Genomic DNA, 18,339 nt, shown 5'->3' on the forward strand with positions numbered 1-18,339 from the left:
ATTTGTTGCATCACTATACGCGTCTTTTCCAGAGCGTTCGAATGATGGTAAAAAAAGTACAGCGTCCCATTTAAAAAACATGTACTTGCCTCATTATGTCGTCAATATAAACGTTGTGATTATTGTGCATGTACCAAAGTATGTGCCCCATAGTCGGCTATGATTCGCCGAACACCGCTTGTCAATACGTGCAATCGCCAACGGAATAATGGGGGTGTTACGTCTTCCGCGACTCACGCTGTATACGAGGCGTGTTTTTAAGTAAGGTCCGTTTCCTTGTAGACACTAGTAGTTCGCGCACATACCGCAACGAGCGCGTGCGTCGTGTACCCGCTTCCCTCGGGAAAAACTGTGCTCAGTTTCTGCTATGTAGCTAACCTATACGATTCTGTTCTGTGCTTTCAAAATGTTTAATACTATCAACTCGCCCGCCGAGTGGGAGGTTCGCTCAGTAGTATGGTTTTTGTCAGCAAGGACCTATCTGCTGCAGAAATTTATCGACAGATTTGCGAAGTGTAAGGTGATACTGTCTTGATTGAAAGCAAAGTGCGTAAGTGGGTACGAGAATTGGAAGATGGCCGTGACAACGTCCATGATGAGGACCGCTCCGGTCGCCCTTCTTTGATTACAGACGATTTGGTGGCTTCAGTTGAAGCGATGATTCGTGAGAACAGTCGCTTCACAGTAACAGGTCTCCCAGACGAATTTCCTGGCGTGTCGAGATCAGTGCTTTACAACATTGTTTCTCACTATCTAAAGTTTAGGAAACTGTGCTCCCGTTGGGTCCCAAAACTCCTAACAGAGAACCAGATAAACCAAAGATTTGAGTGTGCGATGAAGTTCTTGACTCGTTATCACGAAGAAGGTGACGGATTTTTCAGTCAGATCGTAACTGGAGACGAAACATTGGTTTCGCATATCACGCCCGAATCGAAGCAACGGAGCATGGAATGGAGACACACACACTCATCTGTAAAGGTTAAGGCCAAATAGACTCTGTCCCAGCGCAAAATCATGGCGTCGGTGTTTTTGGATAGGCATGGTATTTTGTTGGTCGACTTCATGCAACGAGGACTCACTATCGATGCAGAAGCATACTGCCAAACCCTGAGAAAGCTACGCAGAGTGATTCAAAACAAAAGATGCGGCGTGCTGACAAAGGGAATTGTCCTTCTACATGACAATGCAAGACCTCACACTGCAGGTCAGACCCGCGATTTATTGGACAGTTTTGGCTGGGAAGTTTTAGACTACCCACCCCTCAGACCTGGTCTTGCGCCGAGCGATTACCATCTGTCCCTCCACCTCAAACACCACCTCAGTGGCCATCGTTACAATGATGACGACGATGTGAAAACGGCAGTGAACTCTTAGTTATCGGAGCAGGCGGCAAGTTTTTATGAAGAGTGTATTCTAAAATTGGTTGAGAGGTATGATACGTGTTTGGACAAACTTGGCAGCTATGTCGAAAAATAGGGTGAAGTATGTACTTTCTGAAAATAAATTTACCTTTTTGAAATAACATTTCGTTGTGTACTTATGTTCAAACGGACCTTACTTAAAAAACACACCTCGTAGAATGCTTAAGCAGCTTTTGTTGCGTCGTGAGTGCTAAATACAATTCCTGAGAACTCAGAAAAGAAAGCTGACTATCCACATTCAGGTAGACGCATGTTACAAAATATGCTTCCTCTGTAGCGCATCTTTGAATAAAGACTCTTTGTTTCACCCGTACCCTGCACCGCCTTCTAAAATCAAACAAGTTAAAATATGTGCACTTTACTTATTGTTAGTAAATCATTTGGTTCCTGGACTCCTTACTTCTGAACTGACAGAAGTTGGAAGACTTCAGGTAGCCAATGCTTTGTGTCTGACCGCTGCACCTAATAACAGTAATATCTGTGTAGGCCCTACAGAAGTGTAGAAGCCACTCAAAAATGTTCAAATGTGTGTGAATTCCCAAGGGACCAAACTGCTGTGGTCATCGGTCCCTAAACTTACACGCTACTTCAACTAACTTATACTAAGAACGACACACACACCCATGCCCGAGGAAGGACTCGAACCTCCGGCGGGAGGGGCCGCACAGTTTTTTGTGGCATTAGAAGCCACTACATACATACTGTTGTTTTGTACTGTCGATTAGTTCGCTTGCGAAGTGAATAATGAAACAATATATGGTCAGCTGCGGGAACTGCCTACAACTCGGAGAATGCATTTTCGTGGGACAAAATGGTTCAAATGGCTCTGAGCACTATGGGACTCAACTGCTGTGGTCATCAGTCCCCTAGAACTTAGAACTACTTAAACCTAACTAACCTAAGGACATCACATACACCCATGCCCGAGGCAGGATTCGAACCTGCGACCGTAGCAACAGCGCGGCTCCGGACTGGAGCGCCTAGAACCGCACGGCCACCGCGGCCGGCTTCGTGGGACATTCAAGCACTCGTGACGTATATGCCGCAATTTTACTGTCAGAGATCTGTGGTACAAAGTTGTGTGTAATTGGTGGATTATGTGAAGGAGATGTTGCTCATACATTCGTTACGCAAGCTGTAATCTCCAGCGAGTTGTGTCACACATTAATGCTAGAATTTGGGAAAAATGTAATTATTGTTAACTTATGTAATCATTATTAAAGTCTTACGTAATAGTTACACAGGGTGATTTTTATTAACGTTCAAACATCCTCGGAGGGACGTAGGTGACGCTGAGACAAGTAATTTAGCGAAAGACACGTGAGGCAGCAAATTTGGTAAATACCCTAAAAGTGTATGACAAATGCTGAACATGTGCGCCACCAGATGACGTACCCCGCCGCACGTGCAATGGTTGGGAATGTCGATCCTACGCCGCCCGTTGGGGGTAGTGCTACACGTCGCCCCGCTAGGTGTCGTATGAAGGAGTTAGTTTACAGCACCCCAATGAAGAGAAAATGGACCACATAGCCCATAAGCCATTGTCACTGCAGAAATCCAAAATATGGAGGGTGTTTTCGAGTAACTACGTGAAGGGTTGTTTGAGTGATACAATACTTCCATTCAACCAAATAGTGCAAATTTCGAACACCTTTTGTAATTGTGATCTGTTGTAAACATAGAAGTTACAAAATTATTGTCCTCGCTGTACCCAAGGAAGAGCTGTTCTTATTTTGTGTGTTTTTCTTTTTCTCCCTTTTGTTTTTGATTACAGACATTATACGGCAAAGAAAACATTGGCACACATGCTGACGTCGAAAGCTGAAGATAAAGAGTTAGAGAAAGAGAAACATTCACACTGGTAACGACGCAATTAGGAAGCTGTTAGTCATATATTTGTGACACAGTACGGTAGATTTTTGTTGTACTGTACTTTGCAAATAACTAGCGGTGACCGCGAGACCGGTAAACACAATAACAAATCTTACTCCATGTAAACACTTTACTGTGTAATGCAATGAAAAAATACACTGCCTGTCAGATGCAAGACTCGAACCCTGAACCCCACAGGCTGAAGTCTAGCACATAGGGCCGGAGGAACACCAAAGGGAAGACTTGGGTTGGGAAGATCATGTGCATCATACCAGTAGTCTCAACCGCTGCTCGTGTTGCTGCGTGTCATTTGGTGGCGTCAGATGTTCAACATTTGCCATCCACTTTTGAGGTACTTCCAGACATTTGCGGTCCCTTGTGTCTTAAATTACTTGTCTTAGCGTCATCATCGCCGCTTCGCGGGTTTTTAAACATTAATAAGAATCACCCTGTAATGATCATTTAAAAATAATTTAATTTCGTATCCGAAACACAATGGAACGCTTTCGAGTTTAGCTCTCAGAAAATTTCATTTTATCCGTCAGGGGGTAATTACCCTCAGATTGGGATCCACTGGTCTAGACAGAATGGGTTCCAATCATTGACTCATAAACCACGGTGTGGAAATTAAGACCTGTGCGAACACTGAATAGGAATCATGAAGCGCAGTTAAAAGCACACTGAGGTGACAAAAGTGATGGGATAACGATAAGTACATATAGAGGTGGCGGCAGTATCGCGTACACAAGGTATAAAAGCGCAGTCCACTGACAGAGGTACTTGGAGCTAGACACATGGGACATTCCATTTCGGAAATCGTTCGGGAATTCAATATTCCGAGATCCACAGTGTCAAGAACGTGTCGAGAATATGAGATATCAGGCATTACCTCTCACCACGTACAACATAGTGGCCGACGGCCTCCATTTAACTACCGAGACCATCGGCATTTGCGTGAAGTGGTTAGTGCTAACAGACAAGCAGCAGTGCGAGAAATAACCGCAGAAACCAGTGTGGGACGTGTGACGAACGTATCCTCTCGGACAGTGCGGCAAAATCTGGTGTTAATGGAGTACGGCAGCAGACGACCGACGTGAGTGCCTTTGCTAACAGCACGACATCGCCTGCAGCGGCGCTCCTGGGCTCGTGACCATATCGGTTGGACCCCAAACAACTGGAAAACCGCGGCCTTGTCAGATGAGTCCCGATTTCGGCTGGTAAGAGCCGATGGTAGGGTTCGAGTGTGGCGCAGACCCCACGAAGTCATGGACTCAGGTTGTCAACAAGTCAGTGTGCAAACTGGTGGTGGCCCATTATGGTATGTGCTGTGTTTACGTGGAATGGACTGAGTCCTCTGGTCCAACTGTACCGGTTATTGAGTGGAAATCGCTACTTGGAGACCATTTGCAGCCATTTATGGACTCCATGTTGCCAAACAACTACGGAATTTTTATGGATGGCTGGCCGGAGTGGCCGAGAGGTTCTAGGCGCTACAGCCTGCGACAGCTACGGTCGCAGGTTCGAATCCTGCCTCGGGCATGGATGTGTGTGATGTCCTCGGGTTAGTTAGGTTTAAGTAGTTCTAAGTTCTAGGGGACTGATGTCCTCAGAAGTTAAGTCCCATAGTGCCCAGAGCCATTTTTTTATGGATGACAATACGCCGTGTCAATGAGCCACAGTTCTGGCACACATGCTGACGTCGAAAGCTGAAGATGAAGAGATAGAGAAAGTATATGAGGACATAGAAAGGGTAATACAGTACGTAAAGGGATATGAAAATCTTACAGTAATGGGGACTGGAACGCAGTTGTAGGGGAAGGGCTAGAAGGAAAAGTTGCAGGAGAATAATGACTTGTCACAAGAAATGAGAGAGGAGAACGACTAATTGAGTTCTGTAATAAATTACAATCTAGTAATAGCGAATACTCTGTTCAAGAATCACAAGAGGAACAGGTATACTTGGAAAAGGCCGGGTATACGGCATGATTTCAGTTCGATTACATCATGGTCAGACAGAAATTCTACAGCTAGATATTGGATTGTAAGGTGTACCCAGGAGCAGATACAGACTCAGATCACAATGTAGTAGTGATAAAGAGTAGCCGGCCGGTGTGGCCGTGCGGTTCTAGGCGCTTCAGTCTCGAACTGCGTGACCGCTATAGTCGCAGGTTCGAATCCTGCCTCGAGCATGGATGTGTGTGATGTCCTTAGGTTAGTTAGGTTTAAGTAGTTCTAAGTTCTAGGGGACTGATGACCACAGATGTTAAGTCCCATAGTGCTCAGAGCCAGTTGAACCATTGTTTTGATGAAGAGTAGGCTGAATTTTGAGAGATTATATGGAAAAATCAATACGCAAAGAATTGGGATGCGGAAGAACTAAGAAATGACGAGATACACTTGAAGTTCTCTAAGGCTACAGACACAGCAATAAAGACGAGCTCAGTAGGCAGTACAGTTGAAGAGGAATGGACATCTCTAAAAGGGGCAATCACAGACGTTGGAAAGGAAAACGCAGGTACAAAGAGGGTAACTGCGAAGAAACCATGGGTAACAGAAGGAATACTTCAGATGACCGATGAAAGAAGAAAGTATAGAAATGTTGAGGGCAAATTCAGGAACACAGAAAACACAAGCCGCTGAGGAATGAAATAAATAGGAAGTGCAGGGAAGCTAAGACGCAATGGGTGTATGAAAATGAGAAGAAATCGAAAAAGGAAAGTTTGTCGGAAGGACAAGGCTGTTATAAATAAGCAGTACCGACTGTCTCATTGACTGATTAGATGGCTGTTTAATAAAACACCTACAAATATAAATATAATGCACGCATGTATGCATGGCAGAAAGAACATTGCTACGCACTTCTGAACACGGACACGGCAACACTGACTTTATCCACCGACAATGGGCATGCGACTTTCCGTTAAAACGTCTCCACTGTACGGGAATGTACTTAATGGATGAGCGAGTGCAAGTTGTACACACATGGTTGACGACATACTGAAAGTCTGCGTCTCGCCGTGGGGCGTACTCGGATCGCGTAATACTAAGGCGGGAAATCCGGGTTTGTGTCTCAATCCGGCACAAATTTTCATTGTCGTCATTCCATTATGCAGCTGATGGTTGTCGTATTCGCAACTACGAATGCATTTCATATTGTTGTTGTTGTTGTTGTGGTTGTTGTAGCCTTCAGTCCTGAGACTGGTTTGATGCAGCTCTCCATGTACTCTATCCTGTGCAAGCTTCTTCATCTCCCAGTACCTACTGCAACCTACATCCTTCTGAATCTGCTTAGTGTATTCATCTCTCCACGCTGCCCTCCAATACTAAATTGGTGATCCCTTGATGCCTCAGAACATGTCCTACCAACCGTTCCCTTCTTCTGGTCAAGTTGTGCCACAAACTTCTCTTCTCCCCAATCCTATTCAATGCTTCCTCATTAGTTACGTGATCTACCCATCTAATCTTCAGCATTCTTCTGTAGCATCACATTTCGAAAGCTTCTACTCTCTTCTTGTCCAAACTATTTATCGTCCATGTTTCACTTCCATACATGGCTACACTCCATACAAATACTTTCAGAAATGACTTCCTGACACTTAAATCTATACTCGATGTTAACAAATTTCTCTTCTTCAGAAACGCTTTCCTTGCCATTGCCAGTCTACATTTTATATCCTCTCTACTTCGACCATCATCAGTTATTTTGCTCCCCAAATAGCAAAACTCCTTTACTACTTTAAGTGTCTCATTTCCTAATCTAATTCCCTCAGCATCACCCGACTTAATCCGACTACATTTCATTATCCTCGTTTTGCTTTTGTTGATGTTCATCTTATATCCTCCTTTCAAGACACTGTCCATTCCGTTCAACTGGTCTTCCAAGTCCTTTGCTGTCTCTGACAGAATTACAATGTCATCGGCGAACCTCAAAGTTTTTCTTTCTTCTCCATTGATTTTAATACCTACTCCGAACTTTTCTTTTGTTTCCTTTACTGCTTGCTCAATATACAGATTGAATAACATCGGGGAGAGGCTACAACCCTGTCTTACTTCCTTCCCAACCACTGCTTCCCTTTCATGTCCCTCGACTCTTATAACTGCCATCTGGTTTCTGTACAAATTGTAAATAGCCTTTCGCTCCCTGCCACTTTTAGAATTTGAAAGAGAGTATACCAGTCAACATTGTCAAAAGCTTTCTCTAAGTCTACAAATGCTATAAACGTAGGTTTGCCTTTCCTTATTCTTTCTTTAAGATAAGTCGTAAGGTCAGTATTGCCTCACGCGTTCCAGTATTTCTACGGAATCCAAACTGATCTTCCCCGAGGTCGGCTTCTACTAGTTTTTCCATTCGTCTGTAAAGAATTTGTGTTAGTATTTTGCAGCTATGGCTTATTAAACTGATTGTTCGGTAATTTTCACATCTGTCAACACCTGCTTTCTTTGGGATTAGAATTATTATATTCTTCTTGAAGTCTGAGGGTATTTCGCCTGTTTCATACATCTTGCACACCAGATGGTGGAGTTTTGTCAGGACTGGCTCTCCCAAGGCCGCCAGTAGTTCCAATGGAATGTTGTCTACTCCAGGGGCCTTGTTTCGACTCAGGAACCACCTTCAAGGTTAACAATTATACGTCTACGAGACAAATTCGATATTCATGGAACAGTGTGTGATGTGCATAAAGGTCGATCAGGGTGACCTCGTACAAGTGATCTTGGAACTGTTTCAGCGTTCGCCTCAGAAAACGTACCTAACAATGTTTGCTGACTCCATATTCCCTGCCATTCGTGCATTATGAGGTAATGATGAGTTTTATTTCCAACAAGATGGCGCCCCGCCGCACTGTCATAGGGACGTACTAGCATACCTGGATCACAATGTGCCAGGCCAGTGGATAGGACGCAGGGGACCAATCGAGTATCCTGCACGCTCTCCCAGACCTCATGCCACTGGATTTCTTCGTATGGGGCACGGTAAAAGATGAGGTGTACAAACGTAAACCACGTAACCTGGACACACTTTGGAATGAGATTCAGGCGGTGTGTGCAGATATCTCATTGGACACTTTGGTACGATGTACGGAATCAGTGGTGACTTGTACTCAGAAATGTATTGAAGCTGAAGGCCACCAGTTTGAACATTAATCACATTTGCAAAGTACATTTATTTTTGAAATTGGACTTTAAGCTTTCCATTTCCAGAAATTTAACATTGCAGAACGAGAAATAAATTTTCTATGACGCTTCAAAGTGTGTATACTTTTTTTGACGCACCCTGTATATTTTATTCTTAATTTTAAAAATACAAGTGTTCAAAGTGAATTCTTTTTCGTTCTAAAGCATAGTCTGGCACTTATGTTGACGATAGTGGGTGGTGGGGGGGGGGGGGGGTGGAAAGGGGACGTACAGTAGCTAACTTCTGATTACACCCATGGGTAACGGTTTCACAAACATTGAACAACCACTGATGTTGACACTCTTAACGCACACAACCATCTAAAGTAATAGTGGTCCTTTGTGCAATATATTTATCATAAACTTATACATAGCTATATCTGCAGTTTTCCAACAAAACAAACACGATATCACAAACGTCAGTGGACCTTACTAACTGATGCGGTTAGAAACCCGAGAAAACTGTGTGCAACGACATATCACGTTCACCATCTGCACACGTTTAATACTCGCTTTGGCAGGGAAAGTGTTTTGCCGGCACGTCTAGGGTAAAAATGGGTGAATAGTGCCTGGAAAAGATGTAATGTGATGAACACCAATACAAATCCAGCCAGGGTAACGTAAAGCAGGCGAATTAAATTCGATAATGCTGAGGGATCTGGTCGAGGAAATGCGACAGTAAAAATAAAAGATGATTTTTGCTATTTGGGCTACAAAGTAATTGATGATGGCCGAAGTATTGAGGAGATAAAATGCAGTCTGGCAATAGGGAGAGAAATCATACCTGGGAAAAAGAAATTATTAACAATGAATATAAATCCAAGTGTTATGAAAGCTTTTCTGAAGGTATTTTTCTGGAATGTAGTCTTGTAAACAAGTGAAACGTCGACGATGAACAGTTCAGACTGAGGGTGTGTGCTTAGATGGATAAATAGAATAATTTATGAGAAGGTGCTGAAGCAATTTGAGGAAAAAAGATGTTTATGCCACAACTTTACTAATAGCGGAGATCGATTGATAGGACACATTCCGAGAGATCAAGGAATCGTCGGTTTGGTAACAGAGTTTGCGGAAGATAAAAACTGTGCGGTTTGCAGCAGTTGCGCAAAGAGGAAGACTCTCGTACAAGAAAAACTAGGATGGAGAGCTGCATCAAATCAATCTTAGGATTGAAGACAACGACGTGTTAATTTTGCTGCCATAAACCAGCGTTTAACTTAAATTCGGTGGTATTCTCTATTAGTTTCGATCGAATATACCAACGCACTTAGACGCTAACAAAACTAAAATCATCAACCAACTTAACCGTATCTGATATATTATCAGATTCAGGCGCACCAGTGTAACATTACATACGCTCGGCTATCTCACCGCTACGTAATTTGGCCCCATTTTAACGTATAGTAAGTACAATAATTCATTCCTTTCATTTCTGTCAATTAAATTTGTTTTATTTAATTGCGAGAATAAACTACTTATCACATACGAACGAGATAACATTCAAAAAAGCGAACTATACTCGATTTTCACGCAAAATTGAGACATAAGAGTTTAAACGCCCACTTGTTTGTTTAGACGAAATATGGACGGCGATGACACGTGTATTGTCAAATAAAAGTGATGGTCGGTTGTTTAATTGTTGTGTAATGCAGGACTTTGGCGTATGGACGTGTAGCATTGTGGCCTCTATCTAAACGAAGTTTATGGAGGAGTAATTTCTCTTTGTCTTGTCTCTGGCAATGACGTTTCTGAAAGGGTTAGACCTTTCCGCTGCACTTTTAGAGAGACAAATCCTATCATAGATAACAGCGCATATAGCGGACGACTGGTACAGAGCCCAAGGAACAATTGAGATTATCAGTTTATATAAGAAACCAACATAAAGATCGTTGGTAGCAATAAAATACCGGTTGTCGCAGATTACTAACATTCACAAGGTATAAAATATGACACATAGACAAATACTTTTTACCTTGAACTGCATGTCTACATACATATTTACCGTTACTTTGTTACAGGGCCCAGTTACGTAACAAAAGCGGAATTCGACATCCGGTTGCAAACAGTACGTAGCAACAAGCACCAGTGAACGACACTGCAGCATTACGGCATCGAATTGCTGACGTCATAACATCCATTCCTCACGAGTTGTCGATCAACATATGTGTAGAATTGGAACATCGCCTGGATATCATTCGGGCAACGAATGCAGCACACATCGAAATTTGTTGTGTTTATGTAAGTCAAAAGTTGAATATTTTACCAGCATTTCAGGATAAAAGATGTATGTCATTGTGTCATATTTTTCGCCTTACGTATGTTTGTAGTCAGGGCCATCCTACTTTAATTCCACAATCATTTCGGTGTTCTATACACCACACGATGGCATATGAAGAAAAGAATATGATTCACGATTCTTTGTCAATCGCGAATTAATTTATTCTTGTTGTTGTTGTTGTTGTTGTGGTCTTCAGTCCTGAGACTGGTTTGATGCAGCTCTCCATGCTACTCTATCCTGTGCAAGCTTCTTCATCTCCCAGTACCTACTGCAACCTACATCCTTCTGAATCTGCTTAGTGTATTGATCTCTTGGTCTCCCCCTACGATTTTTACCCTCCACGCTGCCCTCCAATGCTAAATTTGTGATCCCTTGATGCCTCAAAACATGTCCTACCAACCGATCCTTTCTTCTAGTCAAGTTGTGCCACAAATTTCTCTTCTCCCCAATCCTATTCAATACCTCCTCATTAGTTACGTGATCTACCCACCTTATCTTCAGCATTCATTTATTCTTAAGTAATCAAAATGTGTAAGCGCTGTAGGATAGGCAACGCTGAGAAGCACTTCACGCGACAACCAGACAAAGATGCTGTTGGTTTTCGGGTCACGAACATTCACCTTCACAGTCGAGGTCGATTTGATTACTCGCAGTCTGCATCTCTGACGCGTTTGGTCACTTAACTTGTCGCTTTGGGCGCTAAGCTGAGAGGGGCGCCAGGGACACGAGTGCGCAAGATTTGTCTACAGCGTGTATCGCAAATAGTAGTGACAACTTAAATGGGTGAAAATGTACGATGGAAGAGGGCACCAAATGAAAAGCAGTTTGCGAGAAGAAATGTCATCGAACCGGCCCTGGATGGCAGTGCCGGGCATATGGTGTACTTTTAGGAGACGCTTGATGCTAACGAAAGAGACCATCCAAGGGTTAAAGCGGCAAGAGGCAAATATATTTTATAAATTCATAAATCACTGTTAATTCAGCAACATAAAAATCAGTTATTCGAGGACGTGTTCTCTAATTAGTAGCAAACATTCTATGATACGATAGTGGAAATTTAGAGAGAGCGTAGACTATACAACAGACGCGCAAATGCGTATGTACTCTTTGAAGAACAGAAGTCTTCGTTTTGTTGCAAAATTCTGAAAAAAGAGTGGCACGCGACAAATATTCCCCAACAAAGTCGTAACAAGTATTATATCCATCGACACAGAAGGGAGAACTATAATAAAATTCGTCATTGCTTTTCGATCGGTCTTTACATTGGTCTTTACAAAAGACCAGTCCTCCTTTACGTCTCTTTTCCACCCCTCCTGTTGTTTTAGATCAACTGGCTTCATTCTGAAATTAATTCTCAAGGTTTCTTCTTTTGCGTTCATCGCTGGAGCATGCAAAGAATGACCGTTTGCTTAACTTTGTGCGAGTTGATGTTTTGTCTCATTTTAGCGTCATGTTCATTGAATGAGCGACATGAAAGCAATGAAGAATTTTCTTGGCTTCCACTCTAAAACAGTATCTCCGTATTTTGAAAGTATCTATGCGCGAGCTGCAACATTCTAGCAAGTCCTCTGTAGACGTTCAGTGTCTCATGTGGGTCAACCCCTACATGAATACCACAAAGCTGTAGCAGTTTTTTGACATACGATATACAACATGTGCGTAAAAAGTTTAATCTGAACACAGATCTCACTTTCCCAGTATTCTGTTAACGAATCAAAACTTTACCTACATTTGGAGCTATGGGATTGTTTCACAATGTCTCCTCGCGTGTTTAACAGTGAAACCAACGCAAACTACTATTTTCTTATGTCTTTATGAAGTTCACAGTGATAACCTGACATTTCTAAACATGCAGAGCAAGATGCCTATTACTGCTCCAGGCTATTACCAAATCTGAGGACTGCAACAACTATTATTGGAGTATTTTTCTCATAAATAATCCGCAATTCATGGAAACTGTGACTGTTGCTGATAATAATCATTGAAATACCCATTACAAGCAATAGGAGTCATGAAATCATGCGCATCAATAAGTTTGTGCAAGAGAGAGCACCTGCCCCCTCCTGGAATTCGGGGTACAGAATTTTAACACAGACTGTTCGCGGGAAATTATGCCTTTTATTGGGGGGGGGGGGGGGGGTTGTGTGCTCGTCGCATTGTCTCGCATTCAAGGCGGATGCGTCGACCTACAGAACACTGCCAAAATACAGTCCCAAAAAACTGTACCTTCCTCGCACACTCCTTATCGAGCTCCAGAAAGGGAGTACTCCAATAGTACTACGCGCGTATTCCGGTTCATATTCTCATCATAAACTGAACATGACTGCAATATAGCTACCCAATACCCTTCCCACAACGTCACTCCCTCTTCCTACAACACAACTTAATCGCACCCGTAGTTTACCATTTGCTTGTGGCCAAAAAAGACCTGCCACGTCTTGCTGATACCACATTTTCTAACAATAGAAGCTCCAGACTGGAATATCAACAATATTAGTAAAAGGATAGACCACTACTCGCCATAAAGATGACCCGTTAGTTGCAGACAGGCACAACGAAAAGACTGTTACACATCATAGCTTTCGGCTAGAGCCTTCTTCAGCACGGAAAACACACACAAATTCACACAAGCAAGCACACCTCATACACACAGTACTGCTACCACAGGCAGCTTCTGACCGGAACTGGGACGAAAACTGAAACGGGTGAAAGTGTACGAGGGAAGAGGGCTCGAAATGAAAAGTAGTTTTGTGAAAAAATGTTCTCTGACCTGCCCTGAATGTCATGGACGGGTATATGGTGTACTTTAGGAAACGCTTGTTGCTGATTCCGTTCAGAGCTGCCGGTGATAGCAGACATATGTGCATGAAGCGTGGCCTTGCTTGTGCGAATGTGTGTGTGTTTCCTTTGCTGAAGAAGGCTTTTTCCAGAAGCTATAATGTGTACCAGCATTTTCATTGTGCAACTCAACGGGGCAGCTTTACGGGGAATAGCAGGCTATCCTTTTCCTGATACCATATTTCGTTTTTCAATCGCAGAGTGACTGTAGACGACTCTGAAGATCACGGTCTTGCTATACTGTAGGTGCGTTTTTCTGTACTGTTAAGACCAGAATGCATCAATCAAAAATTTAAAAAATAACATTTTTTGCGCTGGAAGAGAGGAGAAAAAAATGTGAAAAATAATGGTCGAAAAGACCTCCATTTCAAGAAGTGAATCCTTTTCAACTCAACGGGGTGCCACAAAACGTAAGATGCAAAGACAGAATTATGAATTCACCTGTGCAGTTGGTATGGATGCGAAATAATGTGTCAAACTTAGGGATGCGGGAAGGGGGGGGGGGGGAGGGGGAGGAATGCAGCTTTCGAAATATAATTTATTAATCTTCAATTAAGCCAGTCAATTTTTTTTAAAAAAGTAGGGAAAAATAATACAATAAACTCATTAACATGATAAGACGTTAAGTTTTGTAAGCAAACAAAAGTCGAATAAGTATTTTTAAAGTTTATTTCCTGTTTTTCACTTTGAAGACTACTAATCAGAGGCTATTTGTTAATAATCAACAGAAATTTCTCAATTTTCTGATACAAAAAGTGACATTTTTGAATCGTGGCCCCTAGTGCATAAATTTCTGCGGGCGCCCACGCACATATCACTCCCTTGGGCCAGTCTGAAATTGCCTCTACATAGTGCACATAGTGCATGATGCTCCATCGCGGATAATGTGCTACGTTTTGCCTATCCTAGTCCTCAATGTTACCGCAAATCTTAGACAACGCGAAGGTAATTTTCATATGAGTAAGCATAAGAACAGCAATGAAGCAGACTGTTACTTATTCATTTTTATGACAAGTGACTTGCTTCGTACATTTTGCAGAAAATAATCAGTCCTATATTCGCACGGATCTTGTTTTTTTTTTTCACTATACAGTGTACTCGGCAAGTCATAACTCGAGTACCGGTAATTTTTTCGGTCGAGCTTTTGGAATGAAGAAGAAGTCTTAGACTGTTGTATTTAAGTGTAGGATAATATAAATACTGCATACACTAAAAATGTAGTTATTGGCGAATAACAAGTCCTTAGGCACAGTTTCAGTACCGTCTGTTGCTCGCTCCTCAATTGTTTCAATTTATGATTTCTTTTTATACACACGGAAACATTTCTGTTTTGTTGATAATTCTCAGAAGAATTCTGCGTTAATTTATTCATTTCAGATCAAACAAAAACAATACAACAGAGAAAAAAACAAACATGAAGGTATTTGATTATACAGATCCGTTCCTTGTTGCCGACTGGAACGTGTAAGGTTCATGGAGAATTACTTTGATTTAACGATGTGTGATTTGCTGTGGGTAGCCTAAGAAAGTTGTGGAGCGGTTTCGTTCCTCGAAGGTAGAATACAACAATTATATCTGATTAGGGATACAAATATAGGCAAACTATCTCTTATTGCAACAGCTGTTACTAAATGGCAAGGAATCTTCGAGACGTATTGTTCTGACTTTGGGTTTGGGGGCTATAATTCTGAAGTTGATGAGTTTATTTTATTTGAAGAATTTGAATGGACTAGGTGCAGGCAATAGGCTGCCACTCATGCGACTCGTTGAAGCTATGCCTGTAACTGTGAATGTAACAAACCAGGCCTCACGAGTATGCTTAGAAATTTGATGATTTTCGTGTCCGACGAAATGGCAATCGGAGACGAAGCTGTATTGTCATGTTTACTGATGGTACATGCGGATTGTCAGATTTCTCATTGTCGTTTCATAAAGGAGAAGACTGACACCTCGGAGGCGTGCGGGGATCAACAGGCACAGATCTGTTCTGCGAGGAGGCTATGGAGGAGTCGTAGGAATGTTCGCCTCACTTTGCAGATTCTTAGACGAATGTGTAAATCCATGGCACAGTTTACTAAAGCATATTTAATGTGGAGTTTCTATATGGGGAGGGGGTCCTGAGGGTTGCAACACCAGACGATGTCAAAAATCGTAAAGAATATTTAGCTTATGATAAAACTGCGAACTATTGTTAAATCTCAGTTCAAATGAATATGCTTGAAATCACTTTAAACTATTGCCTATTGGCCCTAGTAAAAAGAATGATTTCGTTAACAGTAATTGGAACATCACTGCACAAATGCTGAATAGCTCACTTAGTAAAATGTGAGACGCTGGTGAATGAATGACATTAATATTACGCGTTTCGAGATAACCAATCATCAGGTATAAGTTATACCAATGGAATGAAGTTACAAGTTACCTACAAAACTGTCAGAGGTCGACTGTGTTATCTATGTATATATGTAGGTGACATTTTACTTCAGTTCATCTGTACTGTTCGATGTATCGGATGATGAGTTATCCCAAAACGCATAGTTCGCCAGCTGATGGCGTTTCACGAACTGACCTATTCAGCATTTGTGTAGTGATGTTTCAGTTATACAATATGGTCGCATGCTTCCTGTATGACGTCTTGTCGCATCTCAGTTAACACTAAATGGTACACGGAATATCCCAGTGCATTGTTGGAGCAGCGTCCAAACTTAGTTTGAAAAACAAAGTGCTTTGCTGCGCTAAATACTTTGGTTATTACCAAATACCGATAGGTCGTGTAAAAGCTTAATATCACTCAGACTATAAATCTTTGCAAAGAAATTAGGAAATATCACAGAGGAATTTCATGCATTTATTTACCTTTGAAGCCGTATAAAGGGAGCGCTCTAGGCTCCCCCTGTGTCTGTCACCCACCGGATGCCTATTATGTACAGACAGCTAGCTCCGTGTTAATAACTAGGTTGCTGACGGCGATGTGTACACGATTCGTAGACGATTTACTAAGAACGTCACTTCACTTTTCACACACTGTATTATCACAAATCTGTCCGTAACACGAGCAATGACTGCCACATCCAACATCCGTACAGTCAACGAGCTGCGTACCGGATATTGAACCATTCTGCGCATGCGCAGGTCTCCTGCCTGTGTAGGGGGAACGGGGAACTGTGGTGGGGATGCGTCCGAAGCAGAAGATGAGACTGCATTCTATAACCGTTGGCTCCTTGCGTTGGCCGGGCGCTGATAACCTCGCTGTTGTGCGCCCTAAAACACTAATAATAATAATCATCATCCTTGCGTTGGCTGTTATTCAGAGAGATGGTGCGTTAGCGTACGGTGGGCAAGTCGTATGCAACTTACCCAAGAACAGCTAGTTACTCCATTTCATTTTAATCAATGTATGATATTTTCTGTACTGTGAAGTAACAGTTATTTGTTTTCATAGGCGAAAACAGGGGACAGAAATACAAACAGTTTCTTCCTCTTTATAACTGTAGTAATGCGCCAAAATCAAGTCCCATTGCGAAGTGGTACCACGATAAAATCTCTTTGAGCGTTGCTTCGAGAGGAATGCGATACAACTCTGAGTAATCAACTCAACAGAAAACACCAAATTTATACCAGATATTTCAGAAAAAAGGTACAAGTAAAATATTCGGAAATAGCAAAGACTGACAACCAGATTCCCCGAAATGCATAATAAATTACAATGACCAGCTTGACGATCCAATGTCGCAGAAAACGCAAGTAGCCGTATGACGTCATGTTACGCGTAAGTTCAGTCCAATAGAACTTCGGAAAACCAGACTTGGCGTTACTTCACGCAAACCGCAATATTTCGAACAAACAATAACTCGCAACAGAAACTGAAATTCCGTACCTGGAAATACTGAAATACTTTTCAATTCAAGATGATGGCGTTAAATAGAAAAATAGGAATACACCGAGATAACGATAAGCTTAGTTGTGGAGAAATAAGAAAAAAATCATCACTTTTGTAATTTATCTATAGATATCTTTTCACCTAAGTTACAAATGGCTAACACTGATAGTAACAGGCGATCAAATATTAAGGTAACAGAACATTATTGTAAACAAGACCTTTCTTATGACGTTACACCAAGCTGCTACGTACTTTGGCAAAAACCACTCCTATTTCTCTTGTACAATTCAGCAGTTATTTATATGTAAAAAATGACAGGTCTTTGCCTCTCTGAAATATAGGACCAAGAGTGTGTTAGATAACAACATTCTACTTTACTCCTCTCACGTCCCTAGTGCAGTAAAGTTTCGTTGAGAAAATAACCACATCATTAAACAACAGCAGTTAAACGGCAGGAATCTACATTTACATCTACGTGATTACTCTGCTATTCACAGTTAAGTACCTGGCATAGGGTTCAATGAACCTCCTTCAAGCTGTCTCTGTACCGTTCCACTCTCGAACGGTGCGCGGGAAAAACGAGCACTTAAATTTTTCTGTGCGAGCCCTGATTTCTCTTCTTTTATCGTGATGATCATTTCTCCCTATGTAGGTGGGTGCCAACGGAATGTTTTCGCAATCGGAGGAGAAAACTAGTGATTGAAATCTCATTAGAAGATCCAATCGCAACTAAAAACGCCTTTGTTTTCATGATTGCCACTCCAACTCACCTATCATGCCTGTGGCACTATCTCCCCTATTTCGCGATAATACAAAACGAGCCGCCCTCCTTTGAGCTTTTTCAATGTCTTCCGCAAGTCCCACCTGATACGGATCCC

General features: G+C 42.1%; 1 protein-coding gene across 1 annotated transcript in view; it reads right to left on the bottom strand.

The window, feature by feature from the left end:
• The window catches only part of LOC126481069 (speckle-type POZ protein B-like), a 64,356-nt gene extending 47,685 nt beyond the window's left edge, over nucleotides 1-16,671 (bottom strand). Inside the window, exon 1 of the mRNA XM_050104553.1 lies at nucleotides 16,438-16,671. The gene's annotated coding sequence lies outside the window, so the exon portion shown is untranslated. The remainder of the gene's footprint in view (nucleotides 1-16,437) is intronic.
• Between the last annotated feature and the right edge of the window lie 1,668 nt (nucleotides 16,672-18,339).

This window comes from Schistocerca serialis, chromosome 5 (genome assembly GCF_023864345.2).
Source record: "Schistocerca serialis cubense isolate TAMUIC-IGC-003099 chromosome 5, iqSchSeri2.2, whole genome shotgun sequence".
Classification (NCBI taxonomy): domain Eukaryota; kingdom Metazoa; phylum Arthropoda; class Insecta; order Orthoptera; family Acrididae; genus Schistocerca; species Schistocerca serialis.